Source organism: Rhineura floridana, chromosome 4 (genome assembly GCF_030035675.1).
Source record: "Rhineura floridana isolate rRhiFlo1 chromosome 4, rRhiFlo1.hap2, whole genome shotgun sequence".
Lineage (NCBI taxonomy): Eukaryota > Metazoa > Chordata > Lepidosauria > Squamata > Rhineuridae > Rhineura > Rhineura floridana.
In genome coordinates, this window is record NC_084483.1 from 75,578,693 (window position 1) to 75,601,092 (window position 22,400).

Sequence of the window (22,400 nt, forward strand, 5' to 3'; positions counted from 1 at the left end):
CTGCCCCTAAAAGACCAGGTCTGCAGCCTCGGGGTCATTCTTGACTCCCAACTGTTCATGGAAGCTCAGGTTTCGGCTGTGAGCCGGGCAGCACTGTATCAACTCCATCTGATACGAATGCTATGCCCCTACTTTCCCAATCATCTGCTCCCATCAATGGTACATGCCCTGGTCTCCTCTCGCCTTGACTACTGTAATGTGCTCTGCTTAGGGCTACCCTTGAAAATGGTCCGGAAGCTGCAACTGGTACAGAATGCAGCGGTGCGCCTGATTAAAGACAGCTGCCGGTGAGATCACGTAACTCTAGTGCTCAAAGAGTTGCACTGGCTACCAGTTGCTTGCCGGGCCCAATTCAAGGTGTTGGTTTTGACCATTAAATCCCTACACGGTTTTGGCCCAGCCTATCTGAAGGAGCACCTCCAGCATCATCAGCTATGCCGCCTAACAAGATCGGCCTCAAAAGACCTCTCTATCCCACCAGTCAAAACAGCTAGACTGGTGAGAACTAGAGAAAGGGCTTTTTTCAATTGTGGCCCTCACCCTATGGAACTCCCTTCCAAATGATCTCCGCCAGGCCGCCTCTACAATGAGTTCAGGCTGTGAAGACCTGGCTCTTCAGGCAGGCTTTTGGGGTGGGCTAGATTTTAACATCATTGCTTTTAGATTTTAATGTTATTGTATTGATGTGTCATTTTGTGCTATTTTGCTTATTTTGTATGTCGCCCAGAGTGACTGGTTAGGCAACCAGATGGGCGACTAAGAAATCCAATAAATAAATAAATAAATAAAATTCCAACATGGCGACAATCATGAGTAAAACCTCTATTGACGCACAAACAGAGGCAGTGGGGGGCATCCCTGAAACGATTGCAGGGACAATTAAGGATGAAATCTAAAGCACTTTCAATCACTTAAGCAAGATCTGATGATGAGCTGGATATCAATTTTAGAGGAAAAACTGGGAAGCACGACTAAAAGAATAGACATGGTGGAAAGAAATTTAACCCAGGCAGAGGAGACACTTAGAGATCAGGATATTAAACTTAAAATACTTTTAAAAAAGACCATATAATTATTAAATTTAAATTGGAAGATTTGGAAAACAGAAATAGAAGATCCTATCTTCATTTTTGGGGGGGTCAATGAAAATGTCAAACAGGGTAATGCTAAAAGTTCCTCATAAAATGGCTGACAACACTGCTGCCTGATTTCCCGCTAGAGGAGGTAGACTTCGAAACAGCACATAGAGCTCTTGGACCAATGTGCAAAGACAGACCCTGGGACATTGTAGTTTGTTTTGCCAAATATTATAAGAAAAGTAGCTGTTAGGTCCAAACTTAACACGCGAGCCATCTCTGTCTCCTCAACTCGCATTCACCCGGGAGGGGTGCGGAGATGAGTGCAATTTTAACCCACTATCAGAGATCAAGTAAGCGCAACACAATTCCTTTGCAAAGGGGAACCCAATACTTACAAGCCAAAGGCAGGTCAGTGTGGGAACCCGTTTTATTGATAGGTCAGAGAATATATAGCCTTTACCCCGAAAAGTTACAAAATTAGGGAGCAGCATCATAAACTACAACGAAACATTTCATTGTCACCATACCCTAAAAACATGTAGAGGAGGTGAAGGGGTGCAGAGGAAGAACATAAGTAGAAACATCAAAATATATTTTAGACTATGGGTCTGCGTATTTCACATGTCCTTGAGATAAGCGCTCTGCGACTATGGGAACAAAAGAGATACTGAGCAGGAGACCCCTAGCTGCAACCAGGCGCCCCTCAAGTGATGACAGATTAATATTGCTAGACTTACATGAGAAGATTGTGGGGTAGTTGGGGAGCTTTAACATTTCTATACATGTTATGATTTGCAACTATAAGTGAAGCAATCAACTTCAGTGTGATACAAGAGTAAAAGGGAATAGTGGGCAGGGAAATCTCCAGCTTAAACCGGCTTTTATTCTTTGAGCCACTGGAATGAGAAAGGGTCAGGTCACCAGGAAATATACCGACATTTTATATCGAAAGTCAATTAGAAGCCACTCTGGTGCTACTTGTAATATTGCTTGTGTCACTTTAAGCAAGACACTTTAAGCAAGACAGATAGTTTGGACCCAGATATTTTGAACAACTATAGACCGGTGGCGAATGTCCCTTTTTGGGGCAAGGTCCTGGAGCGGGTGGTCGCCGGCCAGTTCCAGGCGCTCTTGGATGAAACGGATTATCTGGATCCGTTTCAATCCGGTTTTAGGCCTGGTTTTGGCACTGAAACAGCCTTGGTCGCCCTGTATGATGACCTTTGTCGGGAGAGGGACAGGGGGAGTGTGACCCTGTTGATTCTCCTTGATCTCTCAGCGGCGTTTGATACCATCGACCATGGTATCCTTCTGGGGAGGCTCGTGGAGTTGGGAGTTGGGGGCACTGCTTGGCAGTGGCTCTGCTCCTACTTAGCGGATCGTCGCCAGAAGGTAGTGCTTGGGGAACATTGCTCGACACCCTGGACTCTCCATTGTGGAGTCCCTTAGGGGTCGGTCTTGTCCCCCATGCTCTTTAACATCTACATGCAGCCTCTGGGTGCGGTCATCAGGAGTTTTGGAGTGCGTTGCCATCAGTACGCTGATGACACGCAACTCTACTTCTCCTTTTCACCTTCTTCAGGTGAGGCTGTTGATGTGCTGAACCGTTGCCTGACCGCGATAATGGACTGGATGAGAGCTAATAAACTGAAACTTAATCAAGACAAGACTGAGACACTGTTGGTGAGCTCTTTACCTGCCCAGATGGTGGATGTTCATCCTGTTCTAGATGGGGTTACACTCCCCTTGAAGGAACAGGTTCGTAGCTTGGGGGTCCTTTTTGACCCTTCCTTGTCGCTTGAGGCTCAAGTGGCCTCGGTGGCACGGAATGCGTTTTACCATCTTCGCTTAGTAGCCCAACTACGCCCCTATCTGGACAGTGACGATCTTGCCTCAGTTGTTCACGCTCTGGTAACCTCTAGACTGGACTACTGTAATGCGCTCTACATAGGGCTGCCCTTGAAGACCGTTCGGAAACTTCAGCTAGTGCAAAATGCGGCAGCCAGGTTGTTAACGAGGACCCGCTGGTCTGCGCATATAACACCTGTCCTGGCCCGCCTGCACTGGCTGCCTATTTGTTTCTGAGCCAGATTCAAGGTGCTGGTTTTGACCTATAAAGCCTTACACAGTGTGGGACCACAATACCTTGTGGAACGCCTCTCCCGCTATGAACCTACCCGTTCACTTCGTTCAATATCCAAGGCCCTCCTCCGGGTACCAACTCATCAGGATGCCCAGAGGATTGTTATTAGATCTAGGGCCTTTTCTGTGGTGGCCCCCGAACTGTGGAACAGCCTACCTGTGGAGATACGCCTGGCACCTTCGGTACTTTCTTTTAGGCACCAGGTTAAGACCTGGCTATACTCCCAGGCATTTTAATGTTCAATGTGTTTCATTTAATATTTTTTTTCGTTTAACTTGTTGCTGATTTTATTGTAATTTTATTGTAATATTGTATTTTAATCTTGTTTTGTTCACCGCCCAGAGAGCTATTCACTATGGGCGGTTTAAAAATGAAATAAATAAATAAATAAATAAATAAATAAATAACCAAAATGTTAAATGCACCTTTTAAATTTTTAACTAACATAGCCAACATTCTAAAAATATTACAACTGGAACAACCAGAAGAGGAAACTGAATTAGAAAAAAGAAATCAAACTGGGGAGACGGAATTGGAAGAAGATAGTGACAAATTGATCAGACAAAAGAGGTAGAACAGAGGAAGGATGGAAAACAGAGGAAAAGGAATGCATCCCCTTTTTGAGAATTTTAGTCAGCAGCCAACCTCCAAGGTCTTTCAAACAGACGCAGATGAAAAGGAACGCCTAGATATTTCCCAGTATTTAATCGCAGAATGAACATTTTAAAAAATGAGCAGCTTTAATCAGAGTTAAAAGCAATAAGAGTTAAAGGTCCAGAATTGCATGTTTGAGAGGGGTTAAAAGGGTTTTTTCTTTCTTTTTCTTTTCTTTCCTATCTTTTTTTTTGGAGGGCATATAAAATGTAATTCTGATAAGAAGGGCTGGGAGGATATCTTGTCCCACGTTATCGTCCTATGAGGTAATAGGTCAAATCCCTGCAAATTAGATTATATCTTTAAATTATTTTCTTTTGTTTGTAATCTTAAAAAGTAATTGTTAAAGAAAATTTACAGTGTAACACATAGTAGTGTGCCTGGGGGGAAAGCCAGGCCCCAAGAAAGGGGCAGGGTGAAAAGGGGGGGCAAGGGAGGGATATTAAAGAAAGACGGAGTGAATTTAGAACAAATAGTTAAATCATATTAGAGATTAGTGTTTCAATATGAGAATCTCAACACTTAACATCAAAGGGATGGGTACTGTCATCAAAAGTAATAGACTAGCCAAATTAATAAGAGACTTGCACCCCAAGGTACTGATGTTACAAGAAACGTACAAGGCAAAACTAACAGATGGATTTTTAAACAGCACTCAATGGAAACATAGATTCTTGGCAAAACACATGAGCAAGGCCAGAGGGGTGGCGCTTCTTTTTTATGAAATCCTTTACTATGAACCTATGAAACAAATGCTAGACACTTAGGGCAGGTATATCTTCGCAGAAGGGCTGTTGGAAGGGCGACTAATGGTTATATTTGCAACCTGTTATTCACCCAACAAAGGACAGCTGCAATTTTTTCAAAAACAGTTGAAGCAACTACATAAATTTACAGAAGCAAACATAATCCTAGGAGAAGATGTAAACTTAAATATGCAAGGGACTGACCCCAATAAATTAACAAAAAGTCAGAAAATGTCAAGGCATACAGTGATAGGGGAAAAAACATTTTCTTTGAAACAGGTAGTGAATTTTTACACCTTGATAAATAAAATAAGGTCTAAGGGTCTAGACTGGATGCCATCATAGTCTCAGAAGAGTTGTTCCCATTGGTGCAACAGATAGAGATAGGAACAATTAGAGTTACTGACCATGCTCCAGTCACAATGGAGTTTAAGGGTAAGGTATCTGAAAAAAACATTCATCCAAGATGGAAATTGCATGCTGCACTCCTATCTTCCCTCAGTGAAGAAATAAAATTCAAGAAGGATTGGAAAACTATTTTAAAGATAATGTAGAAGAAGGAATTAGGGAAGAAAGTAGATGGGAAGCAACAATGAAACAGTGATTAGGGGCCTATATGTAAGTGAATGGGGATTTATTCAACACACACGAAAGGAATATAAAGGGAGACTAAAGAGGGAATTGCAAGATAGAACAACAAGGTATAAAGCTATAGGCTCACAAAAAATCAGACAAGAGATGAAAAAGAAAAGAACAAAGATGAATTTAGCTGAATTAGATAAAACAATGGTACACCTTTACTGCAAACAAAAATATTATGAACATCAAGGTAAAGGATCAAAACACTTAGCTAAAAGGGTTAAAGAAAGGAGGATGGGAAAATCGCATTCTCTTACTAATTACTGGAGAAACGAAACCACTCATAATGCACAAATAGGGGAGAAATTAGCTACATTCTATGAGGAACAATATGGTCAAAATAATACAGAGGAACAGAATCTAAAAGTTTACCAAGCTAGCGCTAAACTCCCAATGTTAACAGAGACAGATAGAGCAATGCTAGATGATCCAATTTTAGAAGAAGAGGTAGGGGTAGCAATAAAAGCATTAAAATTAAATAAAGCACCAGGACCAGATGGATGTACCAATGGTTTTTATAAACTTTACAGTAATATACTTTTTCAACATATGAATAGGTTATATAACACATTATTGACAGGGGCAAGAATGCTCTCAACCTGGTCCTCATCGCACACGGTGTTGCTGTTGAAGCCAGGTAAAAACCCAACTGTATCAGATTTGTACCGCCCAATATCACTATTAAACACTGACTATAAAATCTTTGCAGCAGTCCTCACAAATAGACTCAAATGGGTAATCTCTAAATTAATATACCCGGACCAATATGGCTTCATACCAGACAGATATAAAGCTGACCCAGTATGTCATTATTCAGCATAGTGAAGGAATGTAAACTTAGCGGTTCCCCACTGGCCATATTGGCATTGGACATTTATAAAGCATTTGATAGTGTGAACTGGAAGTTTTTGTTAAATTCATTTTAAAAAGTTAAATTCAGCCCTAAATTTATAACAGCATACAAGCCATCTATACTTTAACCACCACAAATATAAAATTTAATGGGATGGAATGCAGAACAATAAAATTACAAGCAGGCACAAAGCAAGGCTGCCCTTTAGTCCCCTTACTATTCACTTTGGTGATTGAATTGTTGGCTAGCAGTCTCAGGGGAAACAACAAGATAGCTGGAATTAAGGTGCCTGGAAAAGAACACCTAATCAGTTTATATGCTGATGACACGCTACTCATGCTATCAAACCCAAAAGAAGCCTTGCCACAACTTCAAAAAGAATTAGAGAATTTTGCAGAATTGTCAGGCCTAACGATAAATTTTTAAAAATCACATCTTGTGTGCTATAATATTCCACCGAAAGCACAAATTCAAATTTCTAGGAATCCCAAAGGTGCAATCACATTTTCATCATCTGGGAGTGAACATACCCAGAAATAAAAAAAAAAATCCAAATTGCCATATTGCCCGGATAGCTGGGTTTTACTTGGATTCTATGCATGCCACCCGGCGCCCGGCTAGCCCCTTACATGGCCCAGATTCTCAGCTTTAATTTTTTTAAAAAATTAAGTTTCTAGGTGGTCTGGTTCTCGAGATATACATAAAAACGTCAGCCACCCTCCACTACTGTTAAATCTTTCTTCAAACAGTACTGTACTATAGCACTTTGTAGCTTTAACCCCGCCCGTTCAGCATTGCAGCCAATCAGGGATTGTGTTTCAGTTTCATTGACCTCAGGCAGTGTCTAGAAAACAAAATGGTGGTTTCAACCCCCCCCCTGTTTATCTGAAAATCTCATAAATTGGGTAAGTATATACATTTCAGATTCTTTTCCTCTTGTGTGCAGGAGTCAGAGCTTGGGCAGTGTTTTGAAAACCTTCCCAATACTTGCTTTTTGTAAAAGCAATGCTAATCCCATATGCCCAAAGTAAATCCCATTTAATTCAATAGGACTTACTTTGAGTAGACATGGTTATGAATGTGCTGAAAATCAATGGGACTTTGGAGTGAATGTAAAAAAGAATTATGTTTGTGTTCTAACTCTTTCTGTCTCCAGTCCAATTTTAAAGCAAGTAGGCAGGGCTTACTTAGGTATTACAGTTTTTATTCTGTAGGAAACTAATACTGATTTTTTTAAAACGAATACTGATTTTTCTGCAATGACCAACTGGTTTGACAATAAACTATTATATGGGCTGTATGTATTTATACATCTGCTGTGTGTGCGTGTGCGTGTATGGAGTCTTTCCAACACCCCTGTGAGGTAGGGTTGGAAACCAATGCAGCTCACAACAAGAAATAAAACCATTTAAAATCCAATGACCATAAAACAAGTATAAACAGTTGCAAAACAGCGTAAAGTGGCATGATTCGGAATTTTGTGTTGTGTGAATGAAGTTGCTTATCACTTGAGGTTGCAGTTCTGTCCCTGTTTGAGTAAGCCCCACTGAATACGCTGGGACTTGCTTCTGAATAAATAAACTTAGGATTGCACTATAAATATCTTTACAGTTTGTGTAAATAATAAATATATTTGATAGTCATGCTTATATACATATTTCTTCATTTATCATATTTTTGGTTTTTGGTTAGGAATCCTGACTGGTTGTGAGATGCTTAGTTTTTTGCCTTACTCATAGGAATCTTGTTGTGGTTGGTATGGTATTACATTTAGGAAAGTGTTACTGCCTTCTGTGTTTTTTTTTCCTATTTGCATTTCACTTATCTTTAACCTCACTCCGTTACAGCCATAGAAGCAACAGCAGCATATGCAAGATAATTAACTCCCATTAGTGATAAGAACAAGAATTTATAATTATTATTTCAATTAAAACAAGAGGCTTCTCAATACTTTGAAGAGGACCAGATATTTATTTTCTTTCTGAGCCCAGGACTGGGTCTTTCATGATGCCCAGGGAGCAGGAGAGTAGTCAATAAGACAGACATCCTGGCATTGGTAATCTAATTAGCAAGGTATGTGTGGGGTTGTTGCACACTTCCAGGCCCAGTTTCACTTTGAGTATGGAGGTGGAACCTGTGTAGATGTGCTTGAGAAATTTTGAGTTAAGCAAAGCTCTGCTTTTATAAAACCTAAGAAACATACAGATACTTTGAATGTCTGAGTGCCTGCACCAGTGGAATACTGGAGGAACTTGTAAAACTTGCTGCAACAGTATTTAGAACTGAGCATGTGGTGTGAAAGACTCCTTTTCCTAACATTTTGGCTTGTTTTTCTCCACCCACCACATCTCTGAAATATATTGTATATGTTATGGTTAACCATGCTGCTGCCCTGACTTACTTTATGTTTGTTGCTATTTTGTGTTTTTATTATGTTTTTATATTGATTGTGTATTTTTATTGTTTTTATTATATTTGTAAGCTGTGCTGAGCTCTGTTTTTAACAGCAGGGTATAAATTCTCTTAATCAATCAATCAATACTCCATAGTGTTGGAAACTAGAGTCTAGGCATTTAAGGCTGAAAATGTTGCTTAAAAAAAAAGATTTCTCACATCTTTCCCCAGTTTTTGGTGGTAATTCCTAGGCACAAAAACAAAACAACTGGACAATCCAAATATTAATATGCAAATATTTGCATAATATGTGAATAATATGCAAATAATTTGCATAATATGCAAATTAACCTGCCCGGATTTGTGGAACTGGAATATGGCAACCCTAACTATATATCATTATGGAAGCATGTAAAGAGGGATTTGAAAAATTGGGCAAAATTGAATATGTCACTTTCCAGTACATTGCAATGATCAAAATGAAGGTAATCCCAAAGTTTACATACCTTTTTAATGTTCTTCCCACACAGATTCAGAAAAAATGATTGACAGCCAGGCAGCAGAAAAATGAACAATTTATTTTTAAATCAAAAAGACCAAGGACAGCGAAAAATCACAGATATAGAGGAGTAAAGGAGGGAGGGTGGGGAATCTCAAACTTATTTATTTACTATGATGCTTTCCAAATTCAGCACTTAATCTCTTTCATAGACCTCAATTCTGAAAAGCAATGGGTATATATAGAAAGACATTTGCTAAGACAATATGATCCTAAAAGTTTGCCATTCATCAAACAGGAAATAAGAACGAGTGCCAAAAATACAAACACAATAATGTCTCCTATATTTAGGGTATGAAGACATAGGAAAGAACTAATATTTCCTGGAATTTCTTCTCTAATCCCATTCTGTTTACCCTGAGTTTTACAAACCAGACAGAGAAATCAAGAATAAAATCCTTATAGAAAATAATCTTTTTAGATTTATGGATTATTACAAAAATGGCCAACCTCTGGCACAATACATGGAAAAATAAACTCAAGGATGTGGATATGCCATGGATAAACTGGTATCAATTTAGCACATTTATCAGGAAAAATCACATTGTAATGCAGGTAACCAGACAGCTAACAGAAGATGAGAAGTTAGAACTAAATTTACAAGAAATAGAAAAGGGCATGGTTTCAAAATTATACAGATTGCTGGTAAATAAAGACATGGCTCGTAGTTTGGCTCTAAAACAAGTAAGGGAATCAGACCTGAAATGTCAGATTGAAGAAAAAGTCTGGAATGACATGTGGACAAAATTCCCGTTCAAATCCATATCAACTTCACATAGAGAAACAGCCCTAAAAATAATACAAAAATGGTATTTAACCCCACTTTATATAGCAATGCTTTCAAAACCCAGTTCCCAAAAGTGCTGGTGAGGCTGTGAGGCACAATATTTACACATGTGGTGGGAATGTGGTAAAATAAATAGTTTTTGGTATGAAGTATGGGAAGAAATACAGAAATTAACAAAACAATGTCATTTTAGTCCAGAATTAGCTTTATTGAACATCTTTACAGGACAAAATACAGAACTGCAATAGAAAAGACTGATAGGATTCATGCTGGCAGTGGCTAGGTTGGTGATTGCCAGGTACTGGAAAAATCTGGAAGGTTTAACTCTGCAAAAATGGCAATGGAAACTATGGAAAACAGCTCTATTAGAGAAGTTAACACAGAAAATAAAAATGGCGGAGGGGAAAAAGAAATATTTGTTTGAAGCAGACTGATAGCCTTCATCTTGGCATGTACATCAGACGCAGGACTGGGACCAGTACCATTTCCATTTAGATCACTGTGGCTCTCATGAAGTTGAAGTTTCTTATGTAGGATAGTTGAAAGAGATTATATGAAAACAATTAGTAATGGAGGGAAAGGGGGGATAAAGGGGGTGAGGGGAATTATGGGGTAGTAATTATTTGTTATATGTTATGTGTTATTTGAAAAATGAAATAAAAATAATTTTAAAAAGAAACTGATTTATCTGAGAACCAATTGCCTATGTTTGGTGTCTTCCTTAGTTTCTGTGATTTGAATCCCATAAGCAATCCAGACAGATGGGATTGTATAACTCAGACATGCATCTTGAGGCATTTTCGGCATGTTCACTAAAGCAGAAATCAATTAGTATTCATTGTGAAATAAGATTTTACTTAGATCATTGTTATGACACATTGTTATGTGTTCACATTTAGCAAAGAAAGACATCTCTAGATGTTGAGAAAATCTGGGCATTGTCAACATTCTGTGTTTAAAAAATATAACTTTGTATTTTGCTTGGTCCTAACTTCAATAACTTTGCAATCTGTCCATGCTACAAGTTCACTGGAGGAAAGATTAAACTTTGAATGTGCACCTGCTGAACAAAAGGAAGTAGAACATCCTGACCAGAATAGAGTGGAGAAAAAGTCAAAATTAAATAGAGTGAAATAAAAATTAAGTTAGATGAAGCTTAATAAAAAAGAAAGAAACTGTGACCTAGGGCACAATCCAACTAGTATTTGCACTGAACTGGGGGGAGTTGGATGTGATGGACCCCTGGCTGAGCCAGCAGGCTCCCAGCACCACCAGGCTCCGCCATGAGAAAAACCCTCATCTTAGTAGAGCTGTACCTGCCAGCTCAGCCGGGGGACTGCCTGGGAAGCCCAGCCCGGGGGACAGCCAGCCAGCAGAAGCTGGTGCAAGCCCCCAAAATGTGGGTGTTCTGAGAGCATGGCAGAGATGGAGCCAAGGGGAGAGGACTTCTATTATAGCCAACTCCCCTTCGGAATGCTCCTGTGGGTCCTGAACTGGCCAAAATTTCCATCGACAAAAAGGTCAACATAGGTAAAAAAATTACAAGGGTGGTCAATTAGGAGCGCTTACTCCCTTGCAGGAATATTTGTCGGAGCCGGCTTTTACCTTCTGGTGCCCGTGTGCAGCTCCCTACTGAGCCCAGAGCTTGGAAGATTACTTTTAAAAAGTAATAAATTACAGTTACATGGCCCAAAAAAGTAGTAATTACTGTTACAATTACGATTGCTCTGAAAGTAACTGATTACTTTACTTTTACTCGAAAGTAATTGCTACAATTACATTTTAGTTACTTTTTTTAAAAAAGATTGCCTACAAGGTGCTAGCCTTGGCTGCTGCACATCTAAGTAGCCTAAAACATTAAAAATAAGCACACACAGAGAGAGAGAATAATATTTTTTATCTCTAAGATTAACAGAATGGCATAACAGAATCTTACATCCCCTCATCCCACCCCCAGCAATGATGATACCCCAACACACATATTTTTTGTATATATTTTGTATATATTTATATATATTGCCTCCAGCTCTTTTCTCCTTCCACTCCTGCCAATTTTTAAACAATTGTTTTCTCCACACCATCTTGCTCTCCACCTCCTCCCTTGTTGCCTCCTAAGCACCCATAGAGCATGAAGGAAGAACAACGCTGCACAGAAGCCCAATTTGAAGCACATGATTTTTATGCACAAATCAGAGGAGCAGAAGATTTCCCCTGCTCCCCCCCCCAAGTAATGCGCAAAAGTAATGCTGGAAACATTACAATTACTCCTCAAAAGTAATGAAGTTACTACTCATTCTATTACCAGCAAAATGTAATGAAGTTACCCGCTCATTACTGAAAAAAGTAATAAATTACAAGTAATTAGTTACTTGTAACTAGTTACTTCCAAGCTCTGACTGAGCCACTGTTCAGCTGGCCCAGTGGCTCCTGAAAGACGTGGATGCCACAGAGCTTCCTGCTGGCTCCTCCGCCACTGCCCCTCCTCCAGCTTCCCATGACTTGGATTGCTCTGTAAGCTTAAACTCTCCTTGACACCTATCAGATCTACTAGTCAGAGAAACTGGTATATCTCTGATTTGAACCTGGCAGCTGTCATTCATGTCTTCATAGTCTTGACACATGCCTACTAAAATGCATTAAAAATGAATAGCTAGAAATATGTTAAACCTGTGCTCATAAGTCTGCACTGTTGCTTTGTAGCCCTCCACTCCTACAAATTTCTTATGACCTAAACATTTATGCACATTTTGGATCCTTAGAGACCACATTTATCCCTGGGGCCAATGTGATCCATAAAAATTAAACAAGAGAAACCTTTTAACAATAGCATATCTATATCAAGTTCAAATGCAGAAAAACAATCTCATATACTTCTTGATATTTATTGAAATTCCATGACTTGGAGGCTGACTAGAACATATCTGAGCATGTTTCAGATGCATAAGAAGACTTTTATGCCTGAGCAGGCATCTAGTGTCAGGTCATTCAAGTATGGATTTTATTTAATATTTGATTTTAAAAAGCTATTGGCCTACCCTTCATCTCTAGGTTTGGGGAGGTTATTATAAACTTAAATAAGCACTCAAGGTAAAGTGGTTTAGAATTCTGGGAGGAAAATCTTGCTTCTTTGAAAAAAATGCCACAAGCATAGGATATGTGAAAAGTTATTCTTATTTTAAATCTGCTGACAATCACTAAGGTATGGAAAAAGCAAGATGCTCCATTAATCTTGGATTGTTTTACTAAAGTTGGGAAGACAATATTAAAGTAAAAATTGACATACCTTAGAAGAGAAAAATGGACAAGTAAATAGATTTGTAGAATGGTGGTCTTTATTATGTTTTGGAACAAGATCCAATATAATATCTGTCTATATTCTTTATATACATTATTATAAAAGGGAAAAGAAAATTACATGAAAATAATATGAAAAATGGAAATAATATATTTTTATTTATAAAAATATCACATTCTTTTTTCTTCTCTCCTTTAAAATGCAAACAAATCTGTATATTTTTCCTTCCTTCCACTTACTCAATGTATTTTCAGTTACTACTATGTTATAAATATTAAGTTTATTCTGTCAAATCCTGTCAATAAAAAAAACACCTAACCCTAACCCCAAAAAATGAAGTGTTCATGACAGTGAGGGAACCCTGGAAAAAGGTTATTAATGAAATAGAGCTCCTGAATTTGCCCAATGGAACTAATGGCTCAGTGCTCAGACTAGCTGTGCTAATATGAATAGAATTGTAAGACAGAGGTTTATCAAACACTGTTTCTCTATAATGACAGAAAATATTATACAAGTTAACTTACACAGGCATTGCAGGGATATTATAATAATTTCTCAGCTATGCCAGCAAAAATATCAAGACTCTCTCCTGTGATCCTCATGAAGAAAAATAACAAATTTGCTGCTGCTCCATAATGGGCTTTGGTTCAAATGGGCTTCCTGGCAGTCACAGGATCCTGGATACAACTCTAGGGTCATTCCTACACTATAGACCTAAACCAATTTAACAGTAATTCCCTTGCTCCAGAGAGCATTGTACAAAACAAAGGATAGCATTCTCACCAGATTACAATTTTTAGTATTTTTTGAGGGAAAGCATGCTACTTAAACTGGTATGAAGCCCATAAGCTTGGTGCATAGATAGACCTCAATATTTAGCTTATACTTGCTCCAATCCATGATAAACAGAATGCTCACACTTTTGTCTGTTTCACTCATTTTGTCTTTCTGCTATACATGGCTCAGCAGAGCCCCTTCAGGCAGAGCAATGTCAGATGCTCTAATGCAGGGGTGGGGAACCAAGCCCGGGGTCAAATGCAGCCCTTTGGGCTTCTCTAGCTGGTCCTTAGGACTTGGCCCAGGCCACACCCTCACCAGCCCTGCTCCTCAAGGACTTTTGCATGTATTTATTTATTTTTATTTATTTATTTTTTATTGTAAACCGCCCAAAGAGCTTCGGCTATGGGGCGGTATACAAGTATAATAAAATAAATAAATAAATAAATAAATTTGATTTATATCCCGCCCTTCCTCCCAGCAGGAGCCCAGGGTGGCAAACAGAAGCGCTAAAACACTTTAAACCATCATAAAAACACACCTTAAAATACATAACAAAACAACGTTAAAAACATTTTTAAAAAAAGCTTTAAAAACATATTTTAAAAATGGTTAAAAACATTATTATAAAAAAAACATATTAACAAGCATATTTGAACTGTGACAGTGCCGCTTGCTTGCCTGGATGAAGAGAATCCTGTGTGGGAATGTGCACAGAAACCTCCGACTGAATGTAGCCTAAGGTATATTCCCTGCCTGCTATTGCCTCTGGCACTGCCCACCACTGGCATGTGGCCCTCCAGAAGGTTGTTCATGAGGGAATGAGGCCCTTCAGCTGTAAAAAGTTGTCTACCCCTGCTCTAATGTCACTTCCTCTTTGAGAGTTTCTGTGCCAGTTCTTCAGCATTCTGCATCCCTCCTGAGTTCGACTTTAGCCAGGGCCATAATATGTTGATTGTGTTTATGACGTTTGGATTTGGTGTACTAATTCGAGAGATGTATTCTGGGTGTCAAGCCAAATCATTAATAGACTAGAAACACTTGTGTAGATGAATGAGCTTCGGGATGGGATACTAAATGAACCAAAAACACATGAACACTAACTTCTTTTAGTGGCTAAATTTTATGTTACTGCAGTGCATGCTATAAGGGAAAAAAACTAAATTGAAAAGAAACAAAATAAATATATCAGCAAAATTAGAAAGCACTACATGGGGTGCAATTCAGCAGTTAAACTGAAACTAGGGGACAGAACAATGACTTCACTTTTGTTCAGGGAGTGATCCATAAAGTTGTAGAGGTGGATGAATTACTATACTGAAATATTAGTATAAGACAGCTGGAAAAAGGAATTATTACAGCAGATTTCCATAGTGTTGTCAATTATTGCTTTATAAGAGCATTAATGTTTGAAATCACCACCACTTTCTGACTTTAATGTTTGCAACTTTTATTAGTTAACAGTTGCATAAGCCTTTAGAAACCATTAGTGCTAAATCCAGGATGACCCCTGATGTGCAGCTGTTCATTCAAATAAGATGACAAAGTTCCTCCACAAAATTTTCAGAACAGTGTAGAAGCAGATAAAGATCCTTGTGGGCTACAATATGAAAAATACTGAGCGTGAAAAAGTATTTCTATTTATTGGACCAAATTCTTACGACACCTAAAGGACTCCTGTTGTCTTTCCCTAGTACACAAATAATATTATGATTCACTAATAGGCAAAAAACCTTGCAGATTAAGAACATACCTATAGCCAAAAGATATTTCTATCAAACTTTAAAAAGCAGGGAAATTGGGCAGCTATAGTGAATGCACCAGGGGAGCAGTAGACCTGACCTCCTCTCTGAGATATTGTACTGCCCTACAAATTTATCAAAATGCAAACACAATTTGGGTTGATCTTTCAGAGTCCAATCCACTTCCTGTGTAGTTTGGAAGAATTTGGTAACATGTGCCTCTGAGCATACAGTAAGAGCTGGCAACACCTGCAATCAGCCGAAATAAAAGAAACAAGGCATGTGCTGTGCTGATCTAGTTTTAGCAGAGAGGAAGCAACAATATTAAAACAGTTGATATCATTCAGATAATCACATTAAATATGTTTGATTTACTTTGCAACTTTAGTGAAGTTTCCTATAGTAAATCATTCTCTTTTGCCTCTGTTTCTGTGAATATGTGAAGTACAGCAACACTTTGCAACACTAAAAAAAAGCTCCAAAAACAATTGTGGAATAATGGTACTGACTGTTCTGCAGAATAGTTTCCAACGGACATGTGGAGTGTCTCAGTTTGCACAAGATAAAACAGTGGGAGTTGAATATTCTAGCAAAATTCTAGGTGCGCTATGTTTTTAATTGACCATACCCACTTTTCCTTAAGTGGAGTAGTTTAACCACTGTTGAACCACTCTGGCCACTGGAGCTTTGTCAGGAGAATAGGAGTCTCCTCTCAGCACCCTTCACAAATGACACTTTCCAGGATTCTTTGGGGGAAGCCATGACTGTCTCAAGTGAAATCAAGGTCTGGTGTGGGTATGGCCCCCTGATTAGGCAAGCCAAGCAGCTGTGAGTCTGGCTTTGAGAACACTTACAATTGGTTCCTACTGAGCATGCCCAGCCTTATCATTGAGTTCATTGCTAAATTTCTTAAATTAATTAAAAATCAGGCAGGCATTTTTAAAACTTTTAAACTGCAGAAGATGAAGGTCAGTAATAGGTGGTCAGTAATGGGGCAAGGTCAGTAATAGGAGTACAGGTATTCTGTGAACATGGCTGAGTTTTAATTTATTTCAACAAATTATGAGAACTCTGACAGAAAAAAGTCCGAAAGGGGTCTGTTTCTCTCTCTCTCTCTCTCTCTCTCTCTCTCTCTCTCTCTCTCTCTCTCTCTCTCTCTCTTTACACTTTAAACTCTCGATTCTCTCTGACTGTTTTGTGTATCGCCATGAAAATTTAGATGATTGTTAAGCCAGCAATTCTGAGTTCAGGACTATGCATTTTGTAAGGTTTTGTTTTGAAATGAGCTTATGGGAAGCATCAGAATGGCATAGGGGTATTTTCAAGTTAACATTGCAGAATGCAAAAAATCCATGCTGACTATAGTATACAGCCACTCTCATGGCGGTATAATTATGATAGTTCTGGAAGTCTTGGCTTTAAAGAATCTAGATACGGCATGTCTTCGCTATCATACAGCCTAGAACTATACCCTTTTACTCAGGTGTCTCACTGAGTTCAGTAGTAAGAACCTTCATGGAATTTCAGCTTTTGTGTATTGAATAGAATGGTGAATAAAGTGTGTGATCATTTTTAAAACTAACACAACCATGTGATAGATTAGGAAACCAATGCCAGGGGTGAAATCTGCAAAAATGCAATGCAGTGGAACCAATATGTGGCAAGAAAAATGAGTATGTTGACAGCTGAAAATGTCAGATTTGGGGAAGCTGATATGGGGAATGTTGAAACGTCTGCTGTTGGGCTCAATGATTCAGCTGAAATATGTAATACAGAAGTCATTAATGCCTTTTAGGAACATAGGAAACTTCCTTGTAATAGGTCAGACTATGTGTTCATCTATCCCAGTTGTATCAAATTGTAAAATCCAATAGTTTCATAAGTATTTTATCAATTACTTAAATTAAATTAAATTGGTAAGATCTATATTTTCCTTAACATCTTCAGAGCTATAGAAACAGACAACCCACAATGTCAGTCCTAAGATTCTACTGCAGGAATGGTGAACCTATGGCCCTCCAGATATCATTGGATTACAATTTTCATCTTCCCTGACCATTAGTCATGCTTGCTGTGGCTTCTGGGAATTGGAGTCCAACAATATCTGGAGGGTCACAGGTTTCCTATCCTTGCTGTAGTCTAAATGGGGATATGCTAGCATACACAGTCCCATCCCCATTTTAATAAAATGTTAGGCATTTTTTTCCTTAAAGGGCAACACAGATAATATTCTCATTCTCAAATAATATTCTCGTATAAGGCACAATTCAACTTAAACCTGGTATCCTACCTAAATTGCAATATAATCTACTGCACAATTCTACTGCAGAATTACTTAGTTTTCAGCTCTGAAAACCTCCCTTGTTTTTTTATAGTGAACTCCCTCTTTCCCACAACCACACACTCACTGACAGGTTGCATGGAATAGATCCGAATCAGGAAATAACTACCACACAGTGGCTTATAGATCCTGTTGGGGGATTAGCTCGGAGACTGTAATTGCAATACATATATTGGGACTTTCTAAAAAAAAGATACAGAAGTCTTGTGCAAGACCTCTTTATCAGAATGTCAGTATTTTAGTGCTGCTATGGGGGGGTTGGGGAGCGGAGAGATGTGATTATACTGTTCATGGTAATGGATGCTTATGGGGTATTCTTAATTTTGTGGAGAACAGCGCCACTCACCCTGGCAAAATCGATTTAACTAAATATCATTCTAACACAAGACCTCAATATTAACAATTGTTTTTCTTAAAAAACACAATTCAATATATATATATATATATATAAAATACACACACACACACAAGCAGAAGGCTCCAATTTGTCTGTTATGAAACATGATAACTAAGGGTTGGCAATATTTGCTCTTGCACACTTGTAGCAATTTTTTAAAGGTACACATATACATGTACAGAAATATGTGAAAGGGTAGTGGAAGGAGAGGGTGGAGTAATTAAGTGGAGGGACAAAAACCATTTCAATGGATGCATTCTGTCAAGCTCCACCCACTGGTGTGGACAACAAACAACTGAACAGTAATGAATAATCACAAGTGAAAATACAGAATGTATGGAATCTAACATGCCAATTGTGCACACATAAATGCTAAACCTGAACAACCCGTTTGTGATATAAAGACTCCATCTGGAAGGATCTGTAATCCAACAACATCTGAACTACAGGTTCCCCGTTCCTGGTCTAATATCAATCCTTCATTATTGGCCACAAATGCTGATAGAAATGCTAACTTAGAATGTTTCCCTGGCTTCTTGGCAATTAGAACAATTTGCTAAAAGGGGAAAAAATTATTTGATATGAAGTGATTTCCCTAAAATATATTTATATTCAGCAGCATCCTGTTCTAACTGCCATTTATTCACCAGAGCCATTCCAACAAATAGAAGATGTTTATTTCAGCCATATGAGGGTTTTCCCATGGATAGTTTATGAAAACATTTTTGAAGCAGATAAATAATGAAAAATGAATGCAGGCTGCCTAATTCAGTGTAATTGCTGCCCTCCTTTGCCTTCATCACAGTCTGCATAGCAACAAGACGCTAACTAATCATACACTAGGTTAGGACTAAAACCATATCTCTAATGAGGAAAAAAAGAAATTATGAAAATGTTTATGGCATCTGGGACAATTTGTGCATCATTATATAGCACAATGGAAAACAGCATGTCATTTTCCTTCCAAAACAGGAATAATGATGTATGCTGGTGCTGACCGTTCTGTCACTGATTTGGATCACATACTGATGAATAATAGCCCATATGGCTTATGAATAGAATGAATGGCTGTGAGGCTATGGTGGAATGGTTGGCACACTAGATGGAAAATAAACAATTGACTCTACAGGGAAGTCATTTTTTGTATATATTGAAATTTCTGCTGATTTTCATCAGCCATTTTTTTTAAAATGTTGCATTTAAACCAATAGGACCAACTGGCTATAATCAGGTTAATGATCAAAATAATTTAAGCTAGTGTATTTTCCAGCAATTTAAAATAGCCAGTCAACTGTGGCTGTCCCAACTGAATAAACATTCACATTCAAACAATTTTAATTATAATGTTAATGAAATATAGTTTTTTTTCATTGTAGCAGGATAAATCATAGCCACCTATAACTGGACATCATATTATGACAATGCAACTGAGATGGTCTTAGTCCATCTTGTTTTTCAATTATTTAGAAATAATGCTGTACATACATTAAATGACTTGCTTCAGCCTAAGAACAGAAGGCTGTCTTGGAAAAGGGCCATAGCTCAATAGTAGAGCATCTGCTTGCATGCAGAAGATCTCAGGTTCAATCCCCATCATTTCTAGGCAGGCTGGGAATGTTCCCTGTCTGAAACCCTGGAGAGCAACTGCTAGTCAGGGCTCTTCCAGATGACCTCGTTGTTGAGCACTTATCTAGATTCACTTGCAGGAAGTTTACATAGAGGTTAGACTATGTCCAATCATTATTGAGCACTTGTTCTGACTTGTTTGCAGGGAGCTTATACACCAATGAGCATGCATCCTGATTTGCTTGTGTAGTGTTTATATGCCTCATCATTAATCATTCATTAATCCTACACTTTTCATTGCATTTCCCTGCCACTTTCCTAACCTCAGAAAGTCTGTGTGGCTTTGTTTAAGTGGATTTGTTGCACTAGGGTGGCAGAGCACTTTAAGCCACATTGCCAGGGAGATATGGAATCTTCACAGAAAGGTTCCCATTGCTGCATTCTCTGTCAGGTATGACTGCAATAAAGACAATGGGACAGGATTCAACCGTTCACATGTGGTTGGAGGAAAGTATTTGAGTCCCATATGGCGATTTCATAGAAAGTCTGGCAAGCTCCAAATTTCAGGAATAGCTGACTTCAAGGGGAATCACTCAGCTGACCCTATTCTGAATCAAGGAGAGGCATTTTATACATCGCTACTCCAGAAAAAGAAAAATCGACAGTAGAGATGCAGTTATCAAGAATGTCTCTGTGGACACATTGAAGTCCTGATTTAATGCATATTTAAGATAATGCTCCTGGTTAAAATGTGGTAGTAATCTCATACGTATGGAGATCTCATGTATGCCAGGCACAAGGCATTTAAGGCTTGAATAGATTCCAAATGGATGTCACTGTAAGAAACGATTAGACAAAGTCATAACTATATATCATATCTATTCTTATCCTAAAAACAGTGAGGAACATTTAACTTGCAGAATATACTCTGTCCTTTCAGTGGCACAACATGTACATTGTAACAATATGTTGTGAAAGGGGTCCTGAGACTGAGTCACAGGTTTCCTCTTTCCATTTTTCTTACGTCATGACCCATACCCCGGGACTTTGCAATGTGCAACAGAGAACTCTGCCCGCTTGCATTGGCTGCCTGTATGTTTCCGAGCTCGATTCAAGGTACTGGTTTTAACCTATAAAGCCTTACACAGCTTAGGACCACAATACCTGATGGACCGCCTCTCCCAACATGAACCCACCCGTACACTATGCTGAACATCTAAGGCCCTCCTCCGGGTGCCTACTCTGAGGGAAGCTCGAAGGCTGGCAACAAGGGAGAGGGCCTTCTCAGTGGTGGCCCCCAAATTATGGAATGATCTCTTTGACGAGGTGTGCCTGGCACCAACATTGTTATCTTTTTGGTGCCAGGTTAAGACTTTCCTCTTCTCCCAGGCATTTTAGCATGTGTTTTAAAATTGTTTTTAATTTTTTTAAAAAAATTGTGTTTTTAATTTTTTTGTTTTAAAATTTGTATATTTGTTTTTATTGTTTTTAATTGCTGTAAACTGCCCAGAGAGCTTCGGCTATGGGGCGGTATATAAATGTAATAAATGAATAAATAAACTCTGATGAGAATGAGGCAATCATTACCAAACTGAGGATCCTCAGAGGGTGACTTCTCTGCAGTACCTCCACCTCCATCTCCCCAGCTTCATAGAAGGTGAAGACTGCAAAACAGGCAAGGAACCTTTAATAACCCAGCCAGATCCTCTAAGCTGGCAGAGCCAACCACATGACAGATCTTGTCAGCCTACATAAGTCTTGAGTTGGTGTCAGTTCCCTGCTGGAACATCTTTGTATACAATGTCATCTGATTGACACTGGAGAGCACACCTTCAAAAGGGCTGACCAACAATTACAACTAACCCCTTTGATGTCTATTTGCAAGTGTTATTTGGATTCAACTACAAGTGCAAATGGACATATATCCTCTGCAGACTGGCAGTCCATGGAATCTAAACCAGGCCTGCAAATGGAAAACATCAATGGGACTTGCTGACATTGCCGATCAGCTAATTGGCAGTTGCAGTGAGTATCATGGGCTCTGCAAAGTGTTCCTGGAGTGATCAGAAAGAGAAGGAGAAGATCTGGGACCTGGGCGAGGAACCCAGTGCATTACAGTGGTAGAAGGCTGAAAAAGGAGAAGGCTTCAGCACTTTAGACAGTGACAGTGACAGCTCCACCTCCTTAGTTTTCACTTCCAACTGAAAAAATGCTGCTGTCTCACAATGAGCTGGTCCCTCTTCCTCCTCTTCCCCCTTCCTTGTGCCCCAACTACTTCTGCTGCCACCACTTGAGGGGGGAAATCGGAGGCTGGCCCAGACATTAGCACCCACTCTTTACCCTGTTCATAGAAGCACCCCTTGCTAACCCAGTCCCATTCAGAGATGCCTTCCCCACACAAATAGAGAGCCTGTCCTGAGCTTTCTTA